The sequence below is a fragment of the Piliocolobus tephrosceles genome, unplaced genomic scaffold, assembly GCF_002776525.5.
Source record: "Piliocolobus tephrosceles isolate RC106 unplaced genomic scaffold, ASM277652v3 unscaffolded_108, whole genome shotgun sequence".
Lineage (NCBI taxonomy): Eukaryota > Metazoa > Chordata > Mammalia > Primates > Cercopithecidae > Piliocolobus > Piliocolobus tephrosceles.
Window position 1 is genome coordinate 747,114 of NW_022291865.1, and position 7,337 is coordinate 754,450.

At 47.7% G+C, this 7,337-nt stretch overlaps 1 protein-coding gene across 1 annotated transcript in view; it reads left to right on the forward strand.

Moving 5' to 3' along the window:
* Positions 1 to 7,337, forward strand: part of LOC113219580 (FERM domain-containing protein 5-like) — a 334,349-nt gene that overhangs the window by 297,990 nt on the left and 29,022 nt on the right. The window lies entirely within an intron of this gene.

Below are 7,337 nucleotides of genomic sequence, written 5' to 3' on the forward strand. Positions count from 1 at the left end.
CCAAAGTGCTGGGATTACAGGCGTGAGCCACCGTGCCCGGCCAGAATTATTTTCATTTCCTGATCTAAAGAGCAGGCCAGGTGAAAGGAGCAAAAATTTCTCTAAGAGGGGAAATCAGGAAATGGGGAGAGGAGCGGGCAAAAGCAGGAATTAGTAGTGCAAAGGCAACAAGGAAGTGGGATGGGGAGAAAAGTGGCTTCTTCATGGGCCCTTCACATGGGAGTTGAGGGAAATCTGATGGAGTCAGAAGGATCAGGAGGGCTTGTTTCCTGCAGATGCATAGGGCAGTGTGTACCCACCTATTTTGAAGCACTGAAGACAGTGAGTATAGCTAGAACCAAATTTCATGTCTCTTACGAGGCATAGAAGCTCCAGGCTCTGCTCATCTACATGGAAGTAGAGGTGGCTCTTGCTTTGCTTCAGAAAACCAAATCCATCCAAATTATAGACACCCTACCTAAGGCTTTAGGTAGGTAAGGGTAGAACCACTATGTTTAAAATTTCAGGCCAGGCGTGGTGGCTCACGCCTGTAATCCCAGAACTTTGGGAGGCCGAGGCAGGTGGATCACCTGAGGTCAGAAGTTCGAGACCAGTCTCGCCAACTTGGTGAAGCCCATCTCTACTAAAAATACAAAAATTAGCTGGTCGTGGTGGCAGGCGCCTGTAATCCCAGCTACTTGGGAGGCTGAGGCAGGAGAATCACTTGAACCTATGAGGCGGAGGTTGCAGTGAGCCAAGATCGTGGCACTGCACTCCAGCCTCGGCAACAAGGGTGAAACTCCATCTCAAAAAAAAAAAAAAAAAATACAATTTTCTAAATCCAGTGTCACTATCTTATATGAATGGACCGACCTTCCTACCCAAGAAGCAGCATAGACCTGGGAGCTCGGATCTTACTTATATCACTTGTTCGCTGTATAGCCTTGGAAATAAGGTGCTTAACCTCTCTGACCTTAGATTACTCATTTATAAAATGGGGATAATAATATCTACCTCATAGAGTTGTCGGGAGGATTAACCACTATCCCGGCCTCTTATACTTCTTAATACACCCACAGTGAGCCTAACACTGAGCAAAGGCTCAATATTTCGTTGCCAGATTCATTACAGAGTCCATAGGCCCCAGGGGCTCTGCATCATGCATAAGTACAGTTAGTACTGGCTTTTTCCCTTGTTTATGTGAAAGGCACTTCTTTTCTAATAATCTCCACTCCTCCTCTGTCTCCTTTCCCCACGAGCTAGAATCCTAAAACTTAAGCAGCTAATTTCTGAGTCCGGAAAGAGAAAGCTATCCCAGGTAATCATCCAAGTCCTGGTAAGCACAGCATTAGGACCATGGCCAGGCCTTTCACCAAGTCAGCAGACTTCAAGGACACTGGCAAGATAATGAGCTCCTCTCCATCTGTATGCATGTGTGCTAACCATCTTGGGCAGTTTTCCCCTCTCTCTCAACCTCAGCAGCATTCTTTACCTAGTATGCAATTTTCCAGCATTGTCAGGAGTGTGAACCACAGGTGCCTGGGCCTGATTTGCAGTCTTTGTGCCTCTCCCTCCCTGGGGCATTCTGTGAGGCTGTGGAATTAGCTGCATTTTTCTCCTCATTCACATCCCTACTAATCTTAAGAGAGTAGATACTGGCCCCAGCCTCACTCAACACCTGTAATCCATTCCTGGCTTACAGCCCTCCATCCCACCTTGCTGCCAAACTAATTTAGCTGTCAGTGTGTTTTTTCCAGGCAATATAGGTCCTAAATTTCACTGCCGTCTCAGCCATTCCCATAAAGCCAGGCTGAGAGAAGGGGATGAAGTAGGAAGTACAGAATTTGCTTCAATTTATCTCTTGGCTTCTTCCCAGATGATAAATTTAGTTGCCAAATCCTGATTAATTTCTTTTGTCATTTTTAAAGTAATAGACAGATTTTCTTGTCTAGGCTAGAGACAAGGCAAAGAAAATGGGAAATCAGGTAACAGATTTGGCTTTTAACAGGGATTGCAGGTGTATGAACTCTTTGGGAAGATCAAGTAAGAGAACAAACTGACTGCAAATGGGACCCCACTGTCCAAGGAAGCAAAATGTCTGACACGCAACAGGTGCTCCAAAAAATGTTAATAGAATGAATAAATACAAACATGAATGAATGGAGTCATCAGGTCACTTATTCCTTCAATGAACATCATTTGAGCCTAGCTTAGGCTAAGACGGATTGGCAAACTTTTTCTGTAAAGGGCCAAATAGTAAGTATTTTTGGCTTGTCGGGCCATATGGTCTCTGTCGCAACTACTCAATTCTGTCATTGTAGTGTGAAAGCAGCCATAGACGATACATAAATGAATGAGCAAGGCTGTGTTCCAGTAAAATTTGATTTCATTGGAAACTATGACAGCAGGCTGTAGTTTGCCAACCCCTGGGCTAAGAAATCAGAAAGAGCTGGCTTCAAATCCCAGGTTGTTCTTTAACTAGCTCTGTGACAAGGCAAGCAACAGTATCTCTAAGCACTCAGTCTCCTCATCCATTAAACAGGGATTAAAATGGTAGTCACCAGCCGGACGTAGTGGCTCACACCTGTAATCCCAGCACTTTGGGAGGCCGAGGTGGGCAGATCACCTGAGGTCAGCAGTTCAAGACCAGCCTGGCCAAAATGGTGAAACCCTGTCTCTACTAAAACCAAAAAACACTGGCCAGGCGTGGTGGCACGTGCCTGTAATCCCTGCTACTTAGGAGGCTGAGGCAGGAGAATCACTTGAACCCAGGAGGTGGAGGTCGCGGTGAGCCGAGATCGCACCACTGTATTCCAGCTTGGCAACAAAGCAAGACTCTGTCTCAAAAAAAAAAAAAAGGTAGTCACCTCATAGAGTTGCTGGGAGGACTGAATGAAAGAGGGCATGTGAGACAGGGCACACAGCATGCACTCAGTAAATGTGAGTCTTTATTGTTATTTTGTTTTGTTATTATTTTGTCATCTCCCCCATTGAAATGTAAGCTCCATTAACAGGACTCTGGGTTGTTCCCTACTGCATTCCCAGCACCTGTGACAGTGCCTGGCACATATAGTAAGCGTCAGGTGGATGGATGATGGATGGATGGACGGATGGATAAGCTAGGCACAGGATGTTTAGGCTCTCTAGAAGAATAGTAAAAGTAAATACAACATAGTCTCTGACTTCAAGGAGCTTATAGTCTAATATGGGAGAGGAAGACATACTAAAACCTGACTATAATTATAGTCAGGAAAAAGGAAATAGTAAATAGAGGAAGCTATTTGAAGGAAAGAATCCCTTTGAAAAAGAATCTATTTGAAGGGAAGGTGAGGCCAAAGGATCTTCTGGAAAAAACTCTCCAGGAGCCCCCAGTGCTTTCCACAGTTCACAGCCTTAAACTCTGGAAATGCCTGTGGGCTCATCCCCACCCTGGGATATCAGACAACGTTATGCCAAAGCCAACACCCTGGAGAGATGTTCGCGTTACACAAAAGCTCAGGTTTTCCCTGGCATCTTGCAGGCTCTTGCATATTCTGTCCCGATTCACACTCCAATCAATTTAGGACAACACTAGCATTCAAACAAAAATGGAGGTGAGGTAAAGCCTCTCTGAGGCCAGAAAGAGATCAGCAGAGTTTAAAAACCAAAAACCCGCTTTCCTCAGAAGCAAGCTTGTTCTCCTAAATCTGGTCTAGAACTGATTTCTCCCTTGGTCCCAGTGAGAATTTCTCTCTGATGACAAAGGGTTCTCCTGACTTGGATGAGGACTAATCTGATAACTGAGTGAATTACCATGGGGCTAGAAAAGGCACTGGGCTGAGTCAGAAGGCCTGGATTCTGATTGCTGTGTTACCTCAAGTAAGTCACTCTCTATCTCTGGACTTCTATTTCCTTGGCTATGAAATGTTCTGAGGTTCAGAGATTCAGGAGGGCTGCACCGGGCAGCTCCAGCAGGCTGATCCCTTGCCTGGCAACACACAGTGGCCCTGGAGATAGTGCCCCAAGCAACAAGATAGTCTTGCTTAGGCCCTTGTGTGGCCAGGGAGAACATGCCAGGGTCTCTTGTGAATGGGTCTAAGGATGCTATGAGTCATGTGGAATATATTTCCACCAACAACACTGAGTCACTGGTTATCTCCTTAAATGAACCAAACACAAAGCTTGATGGAAGCCACTGTGGCAGAAAGGGGAGGGGGAGCCCCGGTGCAGCTCGCTCGCTCTCTTGAAGCTGTCAGTTGATTCTTTCATGAGCTCATCTCCTCTTGTCCTCAACTATGGTTTGTTTCTTAAGGATACTGGTGTACCCTTTTCCCTCTTCCCATCTAGTTCTATGACATTGTCTGAGAATGCCCCGTGGCCTTGCCTTTAACCTCCCTGCAGCTATTTTTATCACCAGAAATCAAAAGGAACCTGGCCCACCAGTGGAAAGCCTTGTTTCCATTCCAGTTCACCTGAGGCCATTACCTGCCATCAATAATGATGCCTTGGAAAGACAGTGGTTCTCATTGTGAACAGGATCATGTTCCCTTGGGTGGGAGGAGAAGGGGAGCAAATCAGAAACTTTAAAGAGGCCTTTTCTTTCTTTCTTTTTTTTTTTTTTTTATTTGAGATGGAGTTTTGCTCTTGTCACCCAGGCTGGAGTGCAGTGGTGCGATTTTGGCTCACTGCCACCTCTGCCTCCTGGGTTCAAGTGATTCTGCAGCCTCAGCCTCTCCCAAGTAATTGGGATTACAGGCCTACACCACCATGCCTGGCTATTTTTTTTTTTTTTTTTTAGTAGAGATGGGGTTTCACCATGTTGGCCACGGTGGTCTCAAACTTCTGACCTCAGGTGATCCACCCACCTCGACCTCCCAAAGTGCTGGGATTACAGGTGTGAGCCACCGCACCCGGCCCAAAGGGCCCTTTTCAAACCACAGGAGCACCCCCGACACATACGGATTCCGACGGGCTCCCCCTGGAAGATGTTCCCCTCTCTGCCACGTTGAGAATCACTGCCCAGAGCCATATTATCCATATCAGCCCTTTGCAATATCTCCTTTAGTCCAATGTGTACAGTCCCTGAATTTTGGACACAGACAAACAGAGAAACATGGAAGACATGATGCATGAATCCAGGTCCAGGGAGTGATCAGTGAGTAAGGGGCAAAAGGTTTGCATCCACATCCTGCTGAAGCCTGTGGAAGGTGGGAGTTGGAACAGTGAGAGGCAGAGAAGTGCTCACTCACTTTCTCCCACACACCGTTTGGCATTTCACTGTGGGAAGCAGAATGAAGACAAGCTTGATTTGGTAGATCCATCTTATTCACTCTACATGTCTTTTTTCCTTTAGTTTTTCTTGGCAAACATTTGAGCAGAGTAGGGTTGATGGGAGTGAGAGGATGGGTTCTTATTAACTTCCAGACTAAGACTCACCTTCCCTTTGCTCTGAGGAAGGCAGTCCATCCTGCTGTGGTTAGAAGGTTGCTTTTGAATTTTCTTAGGACAGCTTCTTAAATTTTAATCTCTATACAAATCACCTGGGGATCTTGTTAAAAGGTGTAGGTGTAAGTGTAGGATGGGCCTATATTCTTCATCTCCAGTAAGCTCTCAGGTGATGCTGATACCCCTGATATGTGGGCTACACTTTGAGTAGTAAGCCCTGAAGAGAGAAGAAGGCTTGGTTGCTCCCTCATTTCTGTTTGTTAATTGCATGAATCTCCAAGCCCGAGCCTCTCAGAGTTACCTGCTAGGACCCCTTCCTACCACCTCCTGGAAGTTGCACCATCAACAGCCCTCTTCCTCTTGAGCATTTTTACATGGTCAGGTGGACACGGAATCCTCTATTTTATTCTTCAGCCTGAAAACAGAAACAGTGGAAACCGCCAATTATCCAGGGAGGGGTCAATTTCTTTTTGGTTCAGACTGTTAGAATTTAAAGGAATTTTACTACATTTTCATTACTCCCCTAGGGATGCTGCATCATAAAAGTTAACTTAAAATAGCAAGCATTTAAGTGTCTCAGAGTATTGTCTGTGGGTCAGGAATTCAAGAGCAGCTTAGCTGTGTGGTTCTGGCTCAGGGTCAGTCACGAGGTTGCAGTCAGGAGGTTGGCTGGGGCTGCAGTGATCCACAGGCTTGACTGGAGCTGGGGACTTCATTTCCACGATGGGGCACTCAAATGGCTGTTGGCCGAAAGCCTCAGTTCCTTGCTGGCTGTTGGCAAAGGCCCCAGTTCCTCACCACATGGACCTTTCTATAGGAATGCTGAAGCAACCTCAAGAAGAACGAGTGATCCAAGGGCAAGAGAACAAGGAGGAAGCTGCAATGACTTTATGACCTTAGAAGTCAGACACTCACTCATGCTTTATTCTGTTGATAGAAGTGAGTCACCAAGTGTAAGCCACACTCAAAGAGAAGGAATTAAGCTCTACCTCATGAAATTAGGATTATCAAAGAATCTGTGGAAATATTTTTAAATCACCAGAGTTGCTCTCTGGCCAAGGAGCCACCATGGTAGGTGACCCACTCAAGGGATTGATGGTCCTCATAATCTTACAGGTCTTCTAAGAAGAGCAATAAAGACCACACTCCTTGTGAAGACATTTCAAAATGGAAAGTCATCAATTCCATTCCACTGTGACAGGGTCCATCCAACTAGTGAAACTGCAAAGCATTTAGAGTGCAAGTGAGAGGTGACAATGTGCTAGCAGCCCTCTTAGCGCCTCCTTGGCCTCGGCGTCCACTCTGGAGGCGCTTGACGAGCCCTTCAGCCTGCCACAGCACCGTGGGAGCCCCTCTCTGGGCTGGCTGAGGCCCGAGCCGCCTCCCTCTGCTTGCAGGGAGGTGTGGAAGGAGAGGCGTGGGCGGGAACCGGGGCTGCGCACGGTGCTCCTGAGCCATTGCGAGCTCTGGTGGGCTCAGGCTCCAGCGCAGCGGCCCCGCACAAGGAGCGGCCGGCTGGCGCCGCTGGCCCAGGGCAGTGAGGGGCTTAGCACCCGGGCCAGCAGCTGCGCAGGTTGCGCCGGTCCCCCAGCAGTGCTGGCCGACTGGCGCTGCACTCAAATTCTTAGCTGCCTTCCCACGGGGCAGGGCTGGAGACCTGCAGCCCGCCATGTCCGAGCTCCCCCACTGCCCTGGGCTCCTGAGCGGACTAATCCTCCCCGACAGGCACCACCCCCTGCACCTTGGTGCCCGGTCCCATCAACAGCCCAAGAGGTGAGGAGTACAGGTGCAGCTCGGTACTGGTGGGCAGCTCCGCCTGCAGCCCAGGTGCAGGATCCACTAGGTGAAGCCAGCTGTGCTCCTGAGCACATGGGGACTTGGAGAACTTTTATATCTAGCCAGAGGATTGTATGTGCACCAATCAGCACTCTGTA